Source organism: Pyrgilauda ruficollis, unplaced genomic scaffold (assembly GCF_017590135.1).
Source record: "Pyrgilauda ruficollis isolate IOZ18807 unplaced genomic scaffold, ASM1759013v1 scaffold50, whole genome shotgun sequence".
In the NCBI taxonomy this organism is placed as follows: Eukaryota; Metazoa; Chordata; class Aves; order Passeriformes; family Passeridae; genus Pyrgilauda; species Pyrgilauda ruficollis.
In genome coordinates this window covers 6452564-6475068 of record NW_024526600.1, presented here as the reverse complement: position 1 = coordinate 6475068, position 22505 = coordinate 6452564, and positions in this window count along the sequence as shown.

Below are 22505 nucleotides of genomic sequence, written 5' to 3'. Positions count from 1 at the left end.
TCCCCCGGCGGCGCGGAGCGGCTGCGAGCGCGGGGCGGCCGCGTGTGCCGCATCAGCCCCGCGCCGCTGCCCGGCGCCCCGGCTCGGCGCAGGAAAGTTTTGCGGCGGCCGCGGCGCCGTGCCTCAGTTTCCCCCCCCCGGCTCGGTTTGCCGCCGCCGGAGGGGCGCGGGGAGGCACCGCGCCGGCCGGGGGCATCCCGGGACCGGGCGCGGAAGGGACAAAAAGCGCCTTCCACCTGTTGGCTTCTGTCCCGGCGGGTTTAATGGGGGCGGAGAGCCGAGGAAGGGCCGGGGGGAGAGCCCGGGGCGGCCGCCGGCCCCGCTGCCCCGCGCCGGGGAGAAGCCCCGCGGGGGAGGGTGGAAAGCCGGGGTCTTTTGTCAGCCCTCCATCCCGGAGCCAGGCAGATCGCCGCGGGGATGGGAGATGTTTTTTTTTTTCCCTCCTGGATGTCGGGAGATTAGATGAGATGTATTTACAGTTGCCGTTTATCAGCGAGTAAATATCGAGCTCGGCGTGAGAGCAGCAACGTGAAGCCTGCTTGCTTGCTCTCTTGCCGGAGGTTTTGTAGCTGTTACCCTACTGTTGGTGAGGTGATAATGTGCAAGAGCCAAAAAAAAAAGCAAAAAAAACCCCAAAAACAAAAGGCAAAAAAAAAAAAAAAAAAAAACCCAAAAAACAAAAGGAAAAAAAAAAAAAAAAAAAAGCAAAGGGGAGAGAATCCCTGCTCCTCACACCCGGGCTTATCACAGTATCGGTACCGGCTTTGGTTAAATTTGGAGGGATATTTTTTTCCATGTGGCATGAGACACAGAAAGCCTCCTGAAATGCTAGGTGCATCCTCACGAGGTCTTTTAAGTTTGTCGTGTGCCATCGTTCAGGTTTCATTGATTCTAGTTGTTTTGTTAAAAAATAACCTACAAGATTCTGAGCTGCACAAATGTTCGTCATCCTAATGTCCTGGCACAACCTATGCGAGGCAGGAGCTGGAAGAGGGGGAGAGAGTGAGGATATGTGCTTTCCCAGTCAACGCTGGGAGGAGAGCATCATGTGTTGAAGAATATGAGCAGGAATGGGAGATGGGGGAGGGAGTCTAAATTGTCCTGAGACCCTATTCAATCCAGCAAGGAAGATGGAGGATCTTGCTGCTGCAAAAAAAATGTACGGCAGAAATCTCAGCCAGCTTCTGTCTGACTTGTTACCTCCCTTCAAAAAATAAATAAATAAGCAGGAAAAGAATCAAAGCGAAACCCTGTGATTTGCTGTAACGTTTTCCATGATACCTTTATCCCACATGCCTTACAGTCAGTCCAGTGATGGAGGTATGTGAGAAGCAGGGAGAGAGACTCTGAGGTTTATCGTCACAGGAGGGGGAGAAGTATCAGATCATGTTTGAAAGGAGACTTGTCAGGCAATGAGGTAGGGAGGAAAAATGCCTGTTCTAGGCAGCTGGACCTGGGGAGAAGAAGGAGGTGGCTCCAGCACCTATGGTTCTGAGGCTGGGTGGAAAATCCGTGGAGAGGGGATGTGGACAGATGGGGGAGTAGGGAGGAAGGATGTCTAAGGAAGACCTTGGACCGTCTCCTTGGATGTTTTTAAAAAGGGGAAATTTTGAACTGAATCAGGGCATGGGCAAGGCTAAAGTGCAGCTAAGCTAAGTGTGATGTAGAGGACTTTCCAATATGGAAGAACAGAGAGGCTGAGTTTTCTAACTTGGCAGAGTTTCGGGCATTTGGTGAGGGGAAGAGATTTTTGTAGCTGGAGTGATTGTGACTTGGGCAAGAATTGCATTTGAGAGAATGAGGAGAGAGCATGTGGCTTGCCTTTTCCATAGGTGGCTTCTCTGGTAGAGTGGCCTTCTGTTAAACTATATTCGTAAATTTCTGTTTATTTTGCTGGAATCTGACCGCAGCAAGGAGAAATTCACCTGTCCCTTGTGAAAAGAAGTGTGGGGATGAAATAAACCTGTGTTGCTTTACCTATGTTTCCACGCACCCAGCACCTCCACACACATGGACACAGCAAGTTTGTGCAAACACACCTGCCTGCGTCGCGCATCCTTCCTCTTGAGGGGCAGTGTGCACACGTTGTGAGTGTGGTTCCTGCACAGACATGGCCCAACTCTGGTGTTTTCCTCAGTTTACAGGATGGCTTGCTCCCTCAGCCTGGTAGCAGTAGTATATGGCAGCCAACTTTGTGATAGCACCAACTGCGCTGAGGTGGCTGAGACTTAAAACCAGTGTGTGACGTGTTTTAGCTTTTCCATTTGTGGCAGCATTCCCATGACAGGGCAGGGACATACCACAGGTGTCTGGCATGCACAAATGAAGTGTTACACACGTGCACATGCAGAGGACAGATCTCAGGTGAAATGTACCCCAGGTCACTCTCTTTGAGAAGAAGCTGAAGCAGCAGCAGCTCCTTGCAGGCAGAGCTCACACGCTGCTCCCACACACGCAGATCGCACGCGTGCACGCTCCACCTTTCCTCCCGAGGATCACCTGTTTGAATTCCAGCTGGGCTGGCAGCACAGGGAAGTTTTGCACCATCCTGGATGGGGATTTGATGGCCTTTCTGTTCCAGCTTGGCGCTGGATGGGCTTGAGCCACAAAAGCTTAACAACAGGGAACACTAATGAGCCCCTGCTTGGCATGCTGAGAAGAAAGGCCAAGGGCTGAGTGGGCATAAAAACAGTGGCATGGAGCCCCTTGGCCAGAGTCTGAGCCTCGGCATGAAGGCTGGGGAGGGAGCAGAGTCTCTGGAGTCGGGAGCAAGACGGCAGCGCTGCAGCAAAGGCAGGAGAGGAGACCATGTTGGGGGGAGGAGAGCAGGCTGCTGTTTCCACATCATCTGAAAACTCAACCTGCTGTCAGGACAGAAGGAAGGCTTGTGCATATTTTATGTCACTTTTCTCCTTCTAGGACAAGCTGCTGATCTGATCAGCAGTGCACTTTAAAATCCTTGACGCGCCAATCAGCAAGTATGACTCGAGGCCAATAACCAGCCTTGGCCTCCTGCCTCCGCTCCTTTGTGGACATCCCATGCCGCCCTTCCCCGGAGAACGTGTGCACAATTAAACCCTGCACGGCGTTCCTCAACTGCGGCATGGGATGTGACGAGCTGCATGGAGACGGGGACAGAAAATGGCAACGTGTCAGGGCTGGGGGGGGTGGAGGCGGGGAGGGGAGTTGGCCATTTCTTATGCTGTTTGCTGATGTCTGGAAGGAGACTAAATGGGTAAATCGGTTTTCCTTTGAACTGGTGGTGTGCTGTTCCAGTCAGCTGCTCTTGCTTCAGAGGTCTTCAGTGGCAGCTCAGGAGTTGGTGGGGCTGCCAGTAAACAAAATGTATTTCACTCCTTCAGCCTGAGTTTTGCTGGGGGCTGCCAGACAAGAGGTTTCTCCTCAGCAGTTAGTTATTCAGTGCTGCTTCTGCATGGCAGAGCCACTTGAGCCACTGGAGATGGGGGCACCACTGGTGCTCCCTGCCCTGTGCTTAAGGGTGCAGGCAGCCCAGGCACCGTAGTTTTGACAGAGTCTCTCGCACACAAACATGTAACTCCCGTGTCCCACAAGCCAACTCCCTGCCCTAAGCACCATCTTGGGACACGTGGGGAAGCAAATATTTTTTCTATGTGATGCAGAGTTGTGACCCTAACTGAGGCCCTGCTTTATCCTTCACTTGTCCCATGTGAGAAATGGCCACTGGACGTGGAGGTCTCACAGAACTTGAGATCCTGGCGCCGATCTGCTGGGCAGCCTTAGGCAAATTGCCTTAAAGCTGGCATGGAGCTTCCTGCTGCAGTCTGTGAGATGGGGTGATGCTTGCCCAGCACCCCAAAGGGCTGTGTGTGTGCAGACACCACGGCGGGCTCGCACACCAGCCCACGGACAAAGCGTGTGGTTTTGCACCGAGCGTGACTCACGCGACGGCAACTTCTGCTCGAAGTCTGCGCGCACTCGGCGCTCTGCTGGGCAGCGAATTCTGTTTTGTCCTTCCAGCAGAAAACAGCACAACTTGCCAGTGACATGGACTGGACATGTATTCCCGTAACAACAATATTACAAACATATGGTAAACCTGGTGGAACGACTGCTGTCCGTGTCTCCGTGCGAAACAAGGAGCCGGTTAACAGAATCTTGAGGCTGTCTGAGGCTGTATCTCCCCAGACTGTGATCTCACCAGCTTTCCCAAGCTAACCTCAACCTGGTCACTGCTTGGATTGTAAACTTGGGCTGGGTGGGGGGGTGAGAGCAGTTAGCAGGAATGGCTATTTGTGATTCAGTCCACTTCCCTGTGACTCAGAACTGAACCATCCCTCGGTAGAGTATTTGGGGATAGTACTCTTCAGATGTTGAACATCAGTCTAGTTCTTAGAAGTTCTGCAGTACCCAGGCTTGCTTGCTTGCAACTGGGTTTTTCTTAGCATCTTTTGTGAAAACAAAACCCTAAAAACTACTTCTGACTATTAAAGACGCCATGGTAATTTTTGCCAAAAGAAGAAGGGGGAGTGGTCTTAGCCCCGGGCACTTTGCCAGATTCGAGCTCAGGAAATTGCAGTCTATCTAGGTAAAACTCCCTATAGTTTAAATGAAAAAAAGTATTCATCTCTTGCTGTCTTAAAGGGTAAGCACTGTGTTCTCTGGAGCCTTAAACAGACAGTACATTCTGGCTGGAGAGGTGGTTACAGTTGCTTGCTGGAGGAAGAATTTTTTATGCAAAAACTGGGGCCTTTTTTGCATTTTTGGGATGCTTCTAATTGCAGAATGCTGTATGCATTTTAGGTTACTGCAAAGCTTGAATGAATATGTGGCTCAACATACAAATGCAAGGAAATATGCTGGTGTGCTGTTTGCACAGGGAGCAGGCGCAGCCAGCAAATGCACGTCTTTTCTGTGGCAGAAAAATAAGGACCAGTTTTTTAGTCTTGCGCGTGTGCATCTGGGGGCTGGATTTTGTATGTTTAGCAGCAATTGCTTTTGTAAGCTGCTGCTAGGGCACGTAACTGGCTGTGTGCAATTGCAGTAATGGAATGTGAAAATGCAACTACACACAGACCTGTAATCTTGCATGCAAAACACTGCTGGTCTGGTTCTCCAGGTACCAAAAAATGGTCTGAGATTGTACTTGCCTTTGCATTTAACTGTGTTCACCTGCATTTTTCAGGTGACAGCTGTGTGTATGGAGTGATGAATGATTATCCTTTCTATTTTTGCTCCAAGAAGAAGGAAATTAAATATTTTACTAGTGATCATGGCAGTGCATGTGTCATGAGAAGTCCAGGATGGAGATGGCTGGGGGGTTGCAATGAAAATTCCATAACGCTTTGAAATCCTGGGGAAATGCCTGGGTGAAGGAGAGCAGAGTGAGGTCCTGTTCTCCCTGCAGAGGAGGAGTATTGAACTGCTGAGTTTGTCAGTGCTGTCAGGATCTGACCTTCTGCCAAATTCAGTACTTTCAGGGCCCCCCAAAACAGAACGTGCATTAGGGCACAGATGGATGCAAGGCTGAATATCCATGCTAGGCAACATCCATATCCTTGGATATTCCAGCCCAGGACCCCCAAAGTGTGAAGCAGATCTCCTCCTCCTCACTCAGTGATGTGTCTCAGCCCTGCCCCAGCGAGATGCAGGCAGCTGGGGGTGAGGACACAGTAGAACAGCTCACTTTCTCTGCACTTCGCTCTCCAGCTTCTCTGGTGACAGTGATAACAAAGGGCTGCTCAGCATTAGGTGATATGGATCTCTCTCAGCCCACTAAACTTGAGTCCTGCAGGCTTCTCACTAGCCCTCAGGGCTTGGGTGTCACTGTGCCCTCCCAGCCTGGGGTGGCCTGGGACAGTACCCCTGGGGACTGACAGCTGAACTTTCTCCTGGAGTTCTGGAAGCATGGATTTCTCCTTGCCGAAACCCCTGATTTTATTTTGTGGTTATTTCTTGCCGTCCTGGGTCCTTGACTGCAATCACTTCCATTTTGCATGCTGCTCTTTGTAATTGAATCTATCGATGTATACTTAATCCACTTGGCAGCGTGGTTGGTAACTAGGCACTGCTTCCCAGCCTTCTGTCACTTGTTTTCACAATTACTGTCTGAAGTTGGGGTGGGTGCCTGTCGCTCAGCTCTTTGCCCAATTGCTAGACTGCCTGGGAAGACCTGTGCTTGACAGTCAGGTCCACAGCTGGTGCAGCTCCTGTCCTTCCATCTGGACGTCAGCCAGGTGTGTAGGACTTGGGTCATGGAAGCTAAGCCTGTTGGGTTTAATTCTCTTCTCTGCCTCTGATTTGCTTTGTGTGATCACGGGCAAGTCCTTTAACCTCAGATGGCCTCCACTGGGTTATCTACTTCAGAAAGGTGTTGTAATGCTTAATTATTGCCAGCTCTTCAGAAACCCCTGGTGGCAAAAAAATGCCTTTTATTCTGAAATATCGCTGACCTTCCTGGCCTTTCTAAGCCACGTTGGTGGTGCTAGGAGATATTATTTTTCCAACCTCAATAATGTTTCTTCAATTTTTCATCTGTACATTCACCCACTCTCTCAGCTGCATGTAAAAATGCCAAGCTGTCTGAAGCCATGGAAATATTTTTGTAAACTTGACAGCCACGGCAAACATTCCTCCTTGGCAATAAACAAACAAGGTACACAACCTGCCATTAACATCAATTTATAGCAGAGAGACCTTCGTCACTCATTGATGAGGGAATCCTAGACAATTCTTGTGCTGGCAAGCCATAAAGTAGTGTTGTCTGAGATTAGGAAAATGCTGGATCCTTTGGGTTCCTGTGTGCAGGGAAGCTCTGTTTGCCCAAGTGCATGCGGGAGTTCAAGCAGGCACCAGGTATTTGGTTTATTCAAGGCTCTCACAAACTATGTTTGGCTCGGGTGTACGTGTGCTTGGGGGCTTGCTGTCTGTTTGTAGGCAAAAAAAGCCTGTTTTTCCGTAGTGGCAACTGAAACACAAAGGTGGTACAAATTAAACTGGATAAATTTTAGACACCTAAAAAAAAAAAAAAAAGCTGCAAACAAAAGACATCAGTCAGCATTGCAGGAGCAGAGCCCAGTCGTGCACCCTCCTTCCATTTTCCTTGCAGCTGGCTATGGGCTGGGAGGGTTGGCAAGCACCTGAAGCCACACTGCAACATCTCCCTGTGGGCAGCTCCCCACGTAAGCACTCAGCCAGTGCTCGTTTTGGTGTGTTCTAGGTTAATTTACCCTGAATACTCTAAACACAGATCTTCAGAGACCTTGGTGGTGCTGGCAAAAAAAAAAAAAAAAAGGCAGGTACCCCTAATTTTCTTACGTTACTTTGGGTTATTTCTTACTTTTCTAGCAGGATCTCTTCCTGCCATCTTTGAGTAGTGGATTCTCTGTGGTGTGCTCAGGAGAAGAAAGTCTAGACTGTTCTTCACCTGTGTCTTTGATGGAAGACTCAAAGTAGGGAGCCCAGCTTCTTTCCACCACCTCACTCATTCGCTGCCTCTCTGTCTCTGTGCCGTAGTTTCTCCCTTCTTCAAATGAGGATGACAAGTCTTCACTCTGCTTCCACAAAACCTTTGAAAACTAAGGAGAAAAACATGCAGGGCATTTGTCTTCCCTCTCCAGGAAATCATAAATCCCTCCCCTCTCCCCTCACCCCTCTCCCTTCTCCTTTCTACCTTTTTTCCTCTCTCCTCTCCTCTCCTTTCCTCTCTTCTCTCCCCTTTTCCTCTCATTTTAAGAGTTGTTATTATTATATTCTGTCCCTTTAGGTCTCCTCTACTTCCACCGCTCCTGCAATCTGTCTCTCTCTGCTGTTTCCATATCCCCTTCTATTTGCAGCTCTCTTCCTTCTGTTCATGTCATTTTCTTCTCTCACCCTGTATCTTCTACCCTCCCCCACTATTCATGCGCCGCACACTCCTATCGCTTCCCTCTAGTTTATCCTCCAAATTCCTCCCTTATGTGTGTCTCCACCGCAGACCCCTTTTTGTTGCTGCTGGCTGCGTGTCCCTGCGGTCTGGCTGCCTGGGAGCTGTGGCAGGGCTGGCTGAGGGAGAAGGACGGGGCGTGGGATCAGCTGGACAGCCCCTGCTGCAGCCCTGGCCGGCCAGGCAGGGTGGGAGCAAGGTGAGGCTCCCTCCGTGTGTGTGCTGCTGGCTCTGGATGGGATCGAGTCCAGAGCCTCGAGTCCCGCTCTGAGCTGCAGCATGGTTGTCACTTTAATGTCTGAGCACTTTGTTTCTGCCTGGAAGCTTGGTGAAGTCTGTAGTCTCAAATGTTGTCTCCTGGCGTCACCTTACCTCCTTGGACGTGACCTTGTGACTTTCTCTGGTCCCATTGTTCTATCCCCATTCCCCTGACTTCCCCCTGGCTCTAGACACTCTGTTCTGAAAACATGGATTATGTTGTGCCTGGCTGCCTGTTGACATCTCTGGTTGTTGAGAGGATGACTGTCCCATGTGTCACTTCCAGCTGAGTTCAGGGCCCTATGCTCTGCCAGGGAAAGCCATGATGGAGGAGGTAGAGGATGAGCACCAAAGGTCTGGGAAGCCCTGTGCATCTTGATGGAGAGTTGCATTGAGCTCACAGGCCAGTGCCCAGCAGGTCAAGACAACTGTACGGTGTTCCTGGGAGACCTGTGCTTAGTGTCCTCCTGTTGTAACAGGACAGGAACAACAGGGTCACTGCCTTAGGGAGAACCCTGCTCCCATCTGCCTGAGAGAGCCACCTGATCCCAGGAGGAGGCTATCCCACTATCTGATGTGGGATAGAGTTTCCTCCAGCTCTAGGAAGCCAGGGTGGTTATGGTGCATTTAACCACCTCTCTTCAGGGACAGGGTTCTGGCTGCAAGGATCAAGTCCAGTGGCAGCAATTAAAAAATGGTGGGTTCTTTATATCCCCTCATGGACTCTGTTTTCTTCACACAGGGGACATAGGGCATGGAGAAGTCCCTTTCTCAGGGCAGGGAGAGGTGGCTGCATCTAGGCTGATGGGAGAGACAGCGAAATCAGGGCTCATGAGGTGTTCCTGACAGCTAGGCACAAAGAGGTCAAGGACATGGCCACGTGCTGAATTTCATCCAGTGTCTTACAGAGCAGGGCACGGTGACTTTTTGGCCTCCAGTGGAGTTTAGCTCTACTCCTGGGTGGCACATTTCCCCCTACCAGGTGTCACTCAGTCCCAGGCTCATTAAAGTCATGAGCCTCAGTTCCTCTGACCGGACAGTTCCTGATTTCTCCCCTCTGTCCCTGCAGCACTCCGACCCTTCCTTAGCGTGCTGGATGATCTCCCTTGTGCTTCATGTGAGGTGCTGTGCACCTTTTTCTGTTTTTCCCACAGCCATTTTTCTCCCTCTCCATACCTGCTTCACCTGTTTTACCTGCTTTTTCCCTCCTGCTCTGCCTCTGGGCTAGGTCTCTCTCCAGACTCTGTCTAAAACCCTCTGCCTCATTTGCCTTCCCATCTGGCTTCCTTGTCTCCGTGGTCATGCCCTGAGCTGTCAGAAGCCAGGGGAGGAGGACCATTGCAAGAGCAGGGCACAGACTGGAGGGTGTGAGGGAGAGCAGAGCAGGAGGGCAGATTCCTAAACCAGGCTCCATCCTTTGCTGGTCTTTGGCCTCTCCCAGGTACGTGCTCTTAGCTATAAGGCAGAAGTCCCCTTTTCCCAGAAGTGTGATTTTCCCATTGCTTCTACTTCACTATTGGCAAGCTCCTGAAAGGTTAATGAAGTCATTCACTGCAAAAGGAAAAAGCACATCTTCCCATGTTTTGCATAAATTAATCTTGGAGATTATGGAGCAGCCGGTGCACAGGGCACAGGATATGCAGCTATGTCCTTGAATCTTGTCACCCAAAATGCAGCTCTGGGAGTATCACGTAGGTGATACTGTGCTCTCCAGTCCTTGATATCAGCTGAGGCTTAAATGTAGGTAAAAAGCTGTGGCCTCCTCAGTCATCTTTATTCATGTTTCATTGTGTGTAACAGAGACTGGGGAGGAGGTACCCAGGAATGCCCACAAGCCCTTCCTCCCATTGCGGTGGATCCTTGTTTCCCATAGATCCTCTTTAGAAAATGCCCTGTATCAGGTTTCATTCCCCCTGGATTTTTTTTTCCCTGCCTGAGAAGTATGCAGAAAATCATTCAATTGGTTTTGAACCACATGAGTGGGAGCAGGAACCAACCCCAGAAGATAAGTGTTCTGACCTTTACCGCACTCAGATAACTGAAAATAATAACAAATAAATACATCTTGTTTCTAAACCTCAGGCTTAGGTATGTGTCCCTGCCTTACTCAACGAGAGCCTGAGCTCCTGGGAGGGCTGAGGTTATGAACCTGGTAGCTGCCTGCAGTAAGCAGCAGCCCCTTTGCTTTCCTTTTGTAAAAGGAGCTGGAACCAGTCCAGATATTCAGGATGTGAGGGGACAGGGCCAACATCCCCATACTCCTGCCATCTTGCTGCTGGGACCCTGCATGTTTTCCCATGGCTAGTGTGCTGGGAGAATGAGAATTTGTTTATTTATTGCCTGTGTGTGTTTCTTTGTGCTTTTTGCCTCTTGTTTTCAAATACAGGGTTGACCATTTAGTGCCATGCAGGGCTGGCTACCAACTCTGCATGTATGCAGACCCTGGATACGATTATGGGATTTGCTCAGAAAAGAAAAGTGCTAAAACCTCCAAATCAGTGAGTGTTTGGAAAAAAAAGGGAACCTGTCTAGAAGGAGGACATGCTGAACTGTTACTTGCAGTGAGCTCTCCAGGTCTGGGTCTTAGGTCACTGACTCAGACTTCCATCATCTCTGCAGATGCCCCTGGGGAGGTCCATCTGAGACAGCCTCTCTCTGCAGGCTGCTGGTGACAGTAAATATTTGTACACTGCATGCTGAAGTGCTGATATGGGGCTGGAGTCCCATTGTGCAGTGTGCTGTCCAGACCCTGGAAAGAGACAGTTCCTGTCCTGAAGGATTTACTGCAATCCCAAATTAGAGCTGGAAAACAGGTTGGTTGTGCCTACAAACAGACACCAAGCACCAAATTCGTGGTGCTTTCTGTCGTGACTGTGCTTGATGTTCCTTCAGCAGGATGTTGTTTCCCTTCCCTCCTCTGTGACACGGGGAGAATGTTTGCTTGGTTTCTGCCATCCAAGCCACCAGCGACTGTAGAGATGCCTATGTGCAGACCGTGGGGAGGATGTTGGGAGGTTTCTGGCACTCAGTCAGTGTAAAGCACCTTATTTATTAGAGTCTAATGCCCGTTTGGGATGTACTTCTGATCTAAAGCTCCTGAATTCCTCCCTTTTAACACTAAAGAAGCCATTCAGAGGCCCCCTGGGCCCAATGTGTGCTTCTGCTGAAGACTGCACTGATCATATATCTACCACTGTCTTGCCCAGACTTCGGGTTCAGTGATTTTGTTTTCATTAGAAGATCTCCAACTCACCTCTTCCTTCAGGGGTTCCAGCAGATACCCAGATAAATATGATATTCAGTGGGCTGTGCACGTGTTTCCATACGCTACTGCAGTGTATGGAAACGTGCATTTTCAACATGCAACCTGAGACGTGCCTGGATGTTTGCATTTGTGTTGTGTGGACGCTTGCATTCATGTCTGCCAGTGTGTTTGGGCTGGAGGAGGTAGCAGCGAAGCCTCTGGCAGCTGGGAAGAAAGGAATGACAGGCTTGCTAGGGGAGGGAGGAGAGAGTTTGGTAGCTGAGATGAGGATTGGGTAACAACTGGAGGGGGAGATCAGATTTAGGATCCATGTTGCTCACTTAAGAAAATAGGAGAAGAAGCAGTACATTGTTTATTGGGGATTGTGTTATTCCTGTGCATTATTTATTAGACTTCTGCTAATGGTACTGCATAAAGAAGTGGCACTTCTACAGAAATTTCACAGACAGCTGGAGGATCAGTTCCAGGAGGTATTGTAACCAGGTCAGGTTGGTGTAGGGAATCCTGCTGGGCTCAGTTTTGACAGGCTTTGGAAAAGAGAAGATTGTTCAGGAGGCATTTGGAGGGGAGAAAGGGGGGGGGGGGGGGGGGTGTCTGTGACTCACCAGGGAACAATGATTGCTGTGAGGATAAAGGGGCAGGCTGGAAGAAGACCTGGAGACAATGGTGAATTCCTGGGTTCAGCAGCTTCAGGATTCCAGCCTGAGGTACAAGAAAGCGTGAGAAAATGATGTGTTTAGGAGGAAGCTTTAGGAGTAATAAAGGCAGCTGGTGAGAAAAAGGCAGAAGTAAGGAGGAAGCAATGCTGCACCTTGAAGTGGGTCCTTTAAGGCTTGATTTTGAGGCTGGAGTTGGAAGAATGGATGTGCAGTGACTGTAACTGAACCCTTCCTGAGTTACCTGTAGTGTCTGTCAGCAGAGACCTGCTGGTTTGCAGCCTCTGCAGATGCAACAGGCAAGGCAGAGGTGTTGAGTACCCAGGGACAGGAGACTGTGTAGGTTTGTGAAGTTAATATGAGTGCCAGGATAGGTGCCAGGATGGGTGCCCCCCTGCCAATTCTTGGATATTGGTCCTTCCTTTCATTTGCAAAATGTCCAGTCACTTAGAGAGGTGTGACTGGTGTTCTGGTAGGTGGCATTCTTCTTACACTCAGCCATGAATCTGAAATCAGCCAATACTGGAGGAGGAAATCATGCCATCGGTGCAAACTGTCTTTGGGTGAGAAGCTAACTCATAGTCACCGAAATACCCAGAAAAAATGTAAAGGTTTTATTTTTAAGGTTTGTTGTACCCCACCACGTTCAACCATTGGGCGGGGAACACCCTCCTTACTGCTTGTGACTTGTTTCCATGAGCCAAGAGCAGGTCTAAATGAAAGTTGCCTTGGTGACACTTCAACCTGAGAATCTCGGGGCTGAGCTGGGGAGCTGCAGAATTTTGGGGCTGGAGGGGAGGAGGAGAAACTGCAACATAAACACAGCTTCATGGGCTGTCCTTTATTTTTCTGACTGCAGTAGGAAGCCTTCTTTGTTAGATACAGTCACGCTGTGAACATGGGAAGTCCTGTAGCACAAACAGCATCTCCTTTAGCCAGAGTCAGCCCCTGCCCTCAGCCATCACTTACAGCATGGCTGAGCTACCATTACTGAATGGTATTTTCTCTAATTTTAAGCAGGATTGATGCAAATCATTCAACAAGTGCCTGTGACTGTTGGCATATTTAAGAGTTGTTTTGGGTTTTATTTTGCAGTTATTGTCTGAACACGGCACTATACCCTACAGCAAACCTCCTTATGGTGTGCAGCTATCCTGGGAGTGTGGGTAGTGCTAAGTGCGCTGAGAACTGTAACAATAACTCTGTGAGAGTGGCCTGGAGGTTTGGAATGGAGCAGGCCATGATGGGACACGATTCTGTTAATTCACTGTGTCATTTAGAATAGAGGGTGACTTGGGCCAACCAGCCAAAATGCCTTCAGAGTGTTTCTCCACCTTGGGAGAATGTGTGATCATCTGAGATCTGGGACTTCCGTTCTAGCAGGGATTATCCATTGGGAAAGGACAGTCCATTTTGAAAGTGAAGTGCTGATGGGTCCAGGAATGATAAAATCACCCTTGGACTTTTTTTTGTGCGTGTGTGAACTCCTAGAAGTCATCTATGTTGGTATAAATGAGATCATTTGGCCTAATTAGTTCCAAGCTTAATTAGCAGTAATTATCCCAACATGGGAGTAATACTCGAGTAGGAAGTACTGAGTCCTCGATTAGATAGATCTCTAATTGGTGTTACAATATTGTAATTAAAGCATGCTTGTACGCCTCTGCCTCTGCAAGTGATTTGTTTTATGTCTGATTAAGCAGGGAGTCCGGCAGCCTCAAGGAGGCCAGGACATCACCACTGATTGAAACAGTGTATTATTCTTTGTTATAGGAAAGAAATGATGAATCACATGTACTAGGAAACACTGTGGGCCAAATTAGTCCTTTGAGTAATTGCTACTGGAGTTAGGGAAATTGCAACAGGGGTAAATTTGGCCTCAAGTGTATCAGCTCTATCTGTGTATCACACAGTTAAACAAATACTCATTTGAATGTGCAGTCTGGCAATTACACCATCAGACAAATGCAAGTGAGTTAATCTGCATTTGCGATCGCTGGATTGCAGGGGTGAGTTTGGCTGCTGGGTGATGGTTATTAGGTTGCGCATTCTGCTCAGATTTTGTGGGAGGTGGTGTCCCAGGGTGCAGCTGGCACAGTTTCAGATGGCCACTGCTGGCTGCAGTGTCCTCTCCTTGTCGAGGTGAGACCTGGAAGATACTGCTAGGGCCACCAGGAGCATCTTGCAATTGGAGGAGATGGGCAGACAAAGAGTCCTCTTCCAGCAGTGTTACCTTCAGTCTGGCTGGTCTGATCCTGCCTAGCAGAAGACCCTTCAGAATACCAGGTAAACATGTTTTTTTGAAGAAGTTTAAAATGAAGAGAGTGATAATGGGAACTTTCTGAAATTAGTCAGCATCAAAACACGAAAGCTTCCTATGTCTTTTTAAGAAACCACCTCCTTAGGAGTTGGCAAGTGTGCTGCTTTATTACTTATCTGTTCGCTACATGAGTGGGCGACTGTACTTCCTGATTTGGTTCTCCAACATAGAGAGATCATCAGCATAGGTCTGTGGAGGACAGTAACTCCTCGCCTACAGAAAGTAACAAATAGGAATGCATGTATGCTCTGGCTGTCACAAAGGATTTCTAAGCACACTGGAGTCACATCCGAAGTAACACGTCATCTTATTTTCATTCTACAGCTGCAGAAACTGAGGCACAGATCAGTTACTTCTCTTGCTGCAGCTCATGGAGCTGGTGTATGTGGCAGCACCAGGAATGCAGTGCAGGTCTCATCACCTTCTGCTTCACCCACAAAAACATCTTTCTTTTCCAGGAGGGAGAGTCCTCCCAGAAGGAAGGAGATGACTTGAGCAAATAAAGTAGACAGAATTCTGTTAAAGCAATATTAGGGATAAGAATTTAAACACCCCATACACGGGAATTCAAAGCAAGGGTTTCCATAGCAGCGTTGCTTGGCCATATTGTATATACACTGTTTTGCATTGTGCTGGTGATGTCAAAGGCATATTCTAATATCTGTGTGTGCAATATGTCTGAATCAGAGTTGCTATGAAACTTAAGGGAGAATTACACCATGGAGGCATATTCTTGTGTGGTGTTGGGAGGAAATAACAGAACTAGGTTTTGCTAGGATTTTTCTCCAGAGATAATTTTTCTTAGAAAATTGCTGATTTGCCAGAATTGTTGCTATTTTCAGGAAAAGTTGACTCCAGTTTTGTGTTTCATCTTGGAAAAAAAAAATAGAGAAAAATTTTAAAGCTGTCAAAACGAAACATTTCAAGAAGGTAAAATGAAACCTTACATTTAATTCATTTAGTCAGTTTCTAGGTAGAAATTTTGAAAACTACTTTTTTGGGATTTTTTTTTCTTAACGTGATCAGATGTAGAACAGTTATTTGAAATTTCTGAAAATCTCGAAGGAATAAAAAGCTTGTTCTTTCACACTACATAGTCCTGAACTGTCCTGGGAGTGGCAGGTGGCAAGGGAGTGACTGCATCACCCGGCACCGTGTGTGCCTGCCCGGTTGTGTGTTGCAATGGGAGCTGTGGGAGAAGTTAAGTTTCCCACTGAATACCTCTATAACCACCTGGTAAAGGCACACAGCAAAAAATGCCTGCTCCAGAAACTGCTCAAATCTTTCACGAGGCTCAGCTGTCTCTAAAAACTCCAGTATCACCTGGATAGCATAAGATTAAACCTCTGGACTGGGAGGTCCAGAGGATGTCATAAGTTTTGGGTGGGAGCCGCTGTTTGTCACATCCTTAAACCTGGATTCAGCAGAGGAGGGGATCTCCGAGGGGAAGCTGCCGCCTCTCCCTGCCCCACACGGGGCATCCTGGGGTCTGTTCTCACCTCCCTATGCACGGACAAAGAGAGGGCTCCCGAGTGGCACCACGGCTCTTCCCTGTGCTCATCCCTCTCTGCCCTTCGCTTCCAACACCTCATCCATGCTCTGAAGCTCTCCTGGGTAGCAGGAGCGATGTTGGACCCTGGGCTGGGCTGGGAAGGGGTGCTTGCACTCATGGAAAAGCCCTGTGAGTTATTTTGGCATCACTCTTCCTGCTGGCAGCAATGTTTCTTCACTGCCAGCATTCCCAAATGTTGGTGTAGCCTGTATGCCAACGTCTCCTTTCTGCCTGCCCCCTCATGTTGCAATTGCTAATTTCTGTGCCTGTGCCTGAAGAGCTGTAGTTTAGACTTGCTTTCCCATGCATTGAAGCCATTCTTGTTTAGGGAAGAAACTGTAAAAGGGGTGTGGGAGAGGGAAAAAAAGAAGAGAGCTGGGGTTTTTTTTTCCCTATGTGGCAGTGACGAATGCTGGGTATTAGAGAGACAAGCTGACAAACATCTGAATGAGTGGAAGAGACTTCTAACCCAAAGGGAGGAGTTGTGGTTTAGGTTAAAGCCACAAAGGAAGTGAAGGAGGTTACCACTTTCCTGTCTGTGGGCAGGAGGTTCTCCTTGTGCTCGTTTGAAGGCTTAGCTGTAGCTCGTTCTTCCCTAGGAACATGCTCATCTGTGTACTTCTTGAAAGGCATTCGAGCTGGCGTCTGATCTTGGGAGTGACAAACATCCCCTTTATACTCAGAAATCAGCAGGAGCTGGGAGCCAAAGATCTGGGAATCACAGTCTAATTTATGGAGCCAGATATTCTAAAGCATCTTGTTAGGCCATGTGTCTTGGTTGGTGCTAGTTCATGTAGTGTTTTTCTCTGTACTTCTTCCTCTTGCTGATTCCACTTGGATTTTTTGTTGTAAATATCTGTATGTACCTCTGGGGCTTGTTGGCTCCCCACAGGCCTCACTTCTCTAATGTTCCTGAATGATTGGCAAATTGTGTCTCCATCCTGCCTGGATCCAGCAGTCTAGCATGCTGATACAGGACAGATTCTGAATGTCATTGGGTTCCTACCGGCATGGCCTGTGATCAGGATTTTCCTTGATTTTCTGTGCTTGCTTTTCTTTTAACGGTGCAGAGGCTTTAGCTGTGTGTGGTTGCAAAGTTTGTCGTCTCAGCAATGCAGCTTCACTCTTCATCTGAGAGAAGAGGGTGAGTGGTTAACCCTGGTCTGCTGCAGAAGGCATGCCAGGAGGGAGATGAAAGAATACAGGATTGCTCTTACAGGAGCATGAGCCTTCTCCTGAGTCAGAGGAGCATGGCCACGTGAGCTGGCTATCTTAATCCGAGCTATCAACTGGTGACTGCACAGTTAGAACCACTGTCAGTGACAGTGACTTCGGTGTGTGCTGCCACTGCCTTCTGATTACTGTGCACTGCTGTACATGAAAAGAGCATCTGAAAGGTGCTCCCTGAAGGGCCTTTTTGTGGTCTCTAACCTTACATTAACAGCTCACCTTAGACCCTAACCCTGGCCTTGGGATGCAGCAGAGTTATTTCATTTACCAGGTGTGAAAATCATATTTTGCCATATGAGGATGTTTGCTCTCTCAGGTGTATTACTGCGACTGGGGTTTCTTTTTTTTTATTTTTTTTTTTTTTGTTTGTTTGGGTTTTTAATGCTTTGTTAAAACTACAAGATATCATTAAAGATTTATGTGTGGCAAATGTGTCCTTTTTTGCAGAGTGTTTCCTTTTAGAGACCTTCACAGTATTGATTTCAAGTAGATTTTCCTCCTCTGTTTTAAAACGTTTCCTTTGCCTATGGATTTTCAGCATTACTCACTGGAGCTGTGTGCTGTACATTCCCCAGACTATACTATCAAGCCAGAGTCCCTTACTGCTGCTCTTCAGGGACCATTTCTAAGCTGGAAAGACCATTCATTTGCTGTGCTCACTCAATCCTGCGCAACTCTCCCGCATCACATCCTTATTGCTCCAGGATGTGCATTGTCATCTAACTGAGCCGTGGGTCTGCTCTCACTGTGTGCCAGTGGATCCCATGCCTAATCTGGCAAGAGCCTTGAGCTGGCCCTTCCTTGGACTGAGCGGTGTTTGTTGGGTTGTTTTAGTTGTAAAGGGAAAACAAGCTGTACGATGGGGAGATGAAGAGACTGGAGCGGTAAGCAGCTGATATTGTAAGGTTGTTTGGTTTTGGTGTCAGCATTTCATTTCTCAAACTCATCCTTGTGGCCACTAGAGTGGGGAACAGGGATTTCTTTTTGGAGAGGGCAGAGGACTCAGCAGGAAGGCTGAGAGTGCTGGCCCAGATCCTAGAGGAGTGAGGTACCACTGCCCTTTCAAGGAACCAGGTGGTGTCCACCAGCCATTTCTGTGCCCCAGGATGAGGCCCTGGGGTCCGTGTTCTGCTGGTGGCTGAAACATCTCAGTGAGAGCCAGCTGATGGTGTGGGTTCAGCCATCTTTCAGTGGATCGTATCTGTAAGATGTTGAAGACTTGGATTCAGACCTTAAAGCATCTGGCTTATGGAATTTGGCTTTGTTTACTGTAGTGTTATAGCCTTAGGGCCACAGAAAGTGCAGCTTTATTGAAATCATTGGAGTTGTGCTTGCTTATGGCAGCAGGGAGCTGGGGACGTGGTTTTTTGGAACATGTTGCCAGGAACATAAACCCTTTTCTTTGGGAGATACTTTGTAAGGATGACTCAAGTAAATGCCTGGGAAACATTGTCCTAATGGAAACAAGACGTTGGAGTGATCAGGTCTCAGAACAACGCTTATTTCTTCCTCACATCTGTGACTTTCAGAAGCCACCATCCTAAGGCTCGGTTCTTCTCTCCTTCCTCATTATCATCCTAGTTTTGAACATCATATACACCACTAAGAGCAGGAACACCCAGAGGACACTTCAGTCTCTGCACATAGGGGAAATAAGGACTTGGAAGAGGAAGCCAGCTGACTTGCATGGGATCCAGGCAGGGTGAAGTAGTGTCACTGGACAGAGTAGCAGCAATCTGTTATCAGATTCTAAAGTGGAAGGTATCAGCATTTAAATATTTACAGGAGATTCTTGCTACACTCTTTGATGCTGGATGCTCAAATAAAAGCAATTACCAAAAATACAAGTGATTTCTAAGGACAGTGCACACAGTATTACCTGCATTTCTTGCATGCTGGATGGACTGCTGGCATTAATTTTGTCTTGGTTGGACAGAGAGGGCAGGCAAAAGATGCAGGTTGTGTGTAGGAATAGCCCATGTTGTAAGCAAGTCAAGGGACAGGGAGTGTGTCATCAGAGTTCCATTACCAAGGCTGGTCCCTTGTGCAGCACCAGCTCACTTGTTAAATGGATTCTCTGAAATAAAAGGGTATGGATGGGGATGGAAAGAAGCATGCTGTCCTAGGTGTCTCTCAGGATCTGGAAGGCAGGTATTGTGAGCAGATGTATTCCTGCTGGGGAATAGCCCGGTATGATTTAAAATAAGCTGGCAGATTTTGTGCTCAGATGGACTGGGAACATTCACGCAGTCTGTTACTGCAGTTCAGCTGTGAGAGGCCAGCACCACTAGCAGAGATGGACTAACAAAATGTTTGGGCAGAAGTATGTCCAGTCATGACATCTGTTGCTAAAGTGGTCCACAGTTTGCACCATAAAAGTGCATAAGTAAAAATGGAAAAGAACAAGAGCAAAGCGTTTATATAGCTAAGCCAAAACTCTCGAGTGCCCTCTAATAATGAAGAGTCCTGGGTTTGTTGGTGATTACCTCTATCATCTAAGACCTTGCAGATCTGAAAGCTGGTGATTACTGCAGGAGAAAGTCAGCACCATACTGATGATAAGCCAATGTCTAATCTAAAGAGCAAGGGGGGAAATCTTCGTGTTTTCTTTGAAGGCATCTCTCTGTTTTATGTAATTTTGGTATAACACCTGAAAATCAGTGGCTGGTACTTTTGAAATGTATTTCTTTCATCAAAAGCTGTTTGAAACAACAGGTTGCACCTATCCATTCAATCTAAGCTCCCTTGACATTTTTAAATGACAGATAATGAAAACTATCTTCATTATAACTCAAGCAATTTCATCAGACTGTCACCAGCAAACAATGGCAAACTAAAGACTGAACAACCCTCAACTCTACTCTCCTAGGTACCTGTGCTAGAGTACCTGGTGTCTTTTCAGCTTCTAGGAAATATAAGAGGTGATATGTCTGCTGGGGAGGGTTCTGTGTTGCGAGGCATTAGAGGTCAACAGGAACATGTTAAAATCTGTCTGGGAGCCAGTGGTCAGATGGCTTTAAAATGAAGCACAAATGTGAGAATGATCGTGGGTGAGAGACATGGCTTATCTAACTGAGCGCTGAATTCTGCACTGCCTTCAGTTTATGAATGGATTTAAAGCATGGTGCCAAACAGACCATATTGCAGTTGTCTAATCCTTAGGTGACAGAGGCAGGCATGATTGTAGGCAGAGCTGCATCCAAGAGGGCTCATCAGAACAGCCCAGTCAGCCTGGCATTATTGCTACCTGATCTGTGGGAATCGGTCCAGGCCCTGGATCTGAACTGCCGCAGGGAAACCTGGTTGAAGGAGCAGCTGTTGTGGTATGGTACTGGCTTATCTTCCCCTGCCTGTCCCTCCCCAGCCAACATTGCTGCAGGCTTGTCTGGGCTGAGCATCAGTCACCCAGGTCCTTTGCCCCCTTGCCCAACCCCCCACGCCCCAAATTTATAGACTTAACCAAGCTACCCCCCACAGTTAGATTAGAGAGAGAGTGAGAGCAGGAGGGGCATTTCACAATAAAACATAATTTCTACAAGATGGCCACAGTACGGGAGAGGCTAGCACCAGGGAGTGAATTATAGGGGTCCGGAGAAGAGAGAGGCCGTGGCAGAAAGAGGGTTATTATTGGAGGACACAGGGAGGAAAATGACGGAGATAGAGGGTGTAGATAAATAGTTAGAAATGGCTGCAGCGGTGTGATTTGGAAGGAAAATCAGTCACTATTTCAGTCACCAGTGGTGATCAGTTTAGAGAGCTGAGTGGTAAATTACCACTCAGGCAGGTTAGGACTCCAAGAACACCCGTGACCCTGTGAAATGCTGGAGAGAGAAAAGTTGCAGTAACAGTGAGTAAGACTCAGATCTCATCTAACTGAGCATGAGTATCTCAAGGTGAAATAGCAGAAGGAGAGGAGGCGGGAATATTGATTTCTGCCTCGCAAAACAGACAACAACGCCTACTTTTTCATAGCAAGAATTTAACCATTCGCTTTAATGGGCCAGTCTGCGGTACAGTGGGGGCTTGGTTTCTTTGGGCACAGTCTAGAGGGGAATTCATGCTGAAGTTGTTTTTATTTTTTCATAGCCTTGAAGGAGAGACATGAGCGAAATTTTACCCTTAAAGAACTCTGTGCTGCCTGTAAGGGCAGCATGAGTGGAATCTGTCCATGTTGCTGGCCTGTTGTGCAGCAGGCGGGTACCCTGAGCAGCTGGATGCTGGAGGAGCAGTGCTGGAAGGCACAAAAAGCCCGTTATGTCAGGAGAGCTGTTGTATGTGTTGGCGACAGATGACTTCTTCTGTCTGTCTGAGGGCAGACTTAGCCTCCTATTTATCCTGTGAGAAGGATGCTTCTAGTGAGAGGTGCTTTCTTCATCTGGTCGTGGCTTTCTCAGAAATGTTGCTTTGGGAATGAAATTTTGTTTGCTTGGTTTTGCACCATGGAGGTGCACATGCGTGCCCCGGTGCTGTGGGCAGGCAGCACAGAGAATGCGGCTGTGTGGCTCTGTAAGGGGGCTTGGTGGCTTGTACCAGGCTCAACAGGTGGCTGAAAGGAAGCAGGAGGTGAGTTTGGCAATTTTGTGAGCTGCTGCCATGTCTGTTCTCATAGGTGTCAAAGATGGCCATACACATACAAAGGGAGTGTAAAGACATGGCTGAGAGTCTTAAAAGGCTCAAGGGTCAGGCAATTCTAAAGACTAATTCTCCTGGTAGGACCACAGCTCTCAGTATGTGTTAGCAGTTCCCTGTAAAGCATGGAGACCGTGTGGTGGAAGCAGTATTCCTGTGCAATCATTGGTTCTGAAGTCTTCTCTGTGCCAAAATTTCCCACCTTTGTTTGGTATGAATTCATATTTTTCATGTGTTGCATGAGCATATGCTTCCCCAGATTCTGTTTACCTGATTTTCCTTCTGAATCAGTATCTGTTCTCTCCCTCTTTTTCTTCTCCCTGGTTTTTTTTTTTTTTTTTTTTTTAATCATAGGAAATAGAGCTGAGCATTTATCTCTATGGCTGCATGACACTTGCCTCATACCTGCTTATTGACTTGAGAAAAGACTTTCTAAATAGGGCAAGAGTATCCTGCAACTGGAATCTTTTAATACACAGGATTTGCTCATCACATCAGAGTTTTTAATGGGAGATAATGTCTTCAAGTGAGCAGATTAATTGTAAGTCTCTGTGGATGTCCAGAAGAATATTTTAACCACAGGCACAGTCCCATGTTCCAGCCCAAACCTGATTAAGGCTCAGATTGTTTGGGTGCTCTTGTGAACAGGAAAACACGACATCAACTGTTTCTCTCTTTTCAGTGCAGACAGG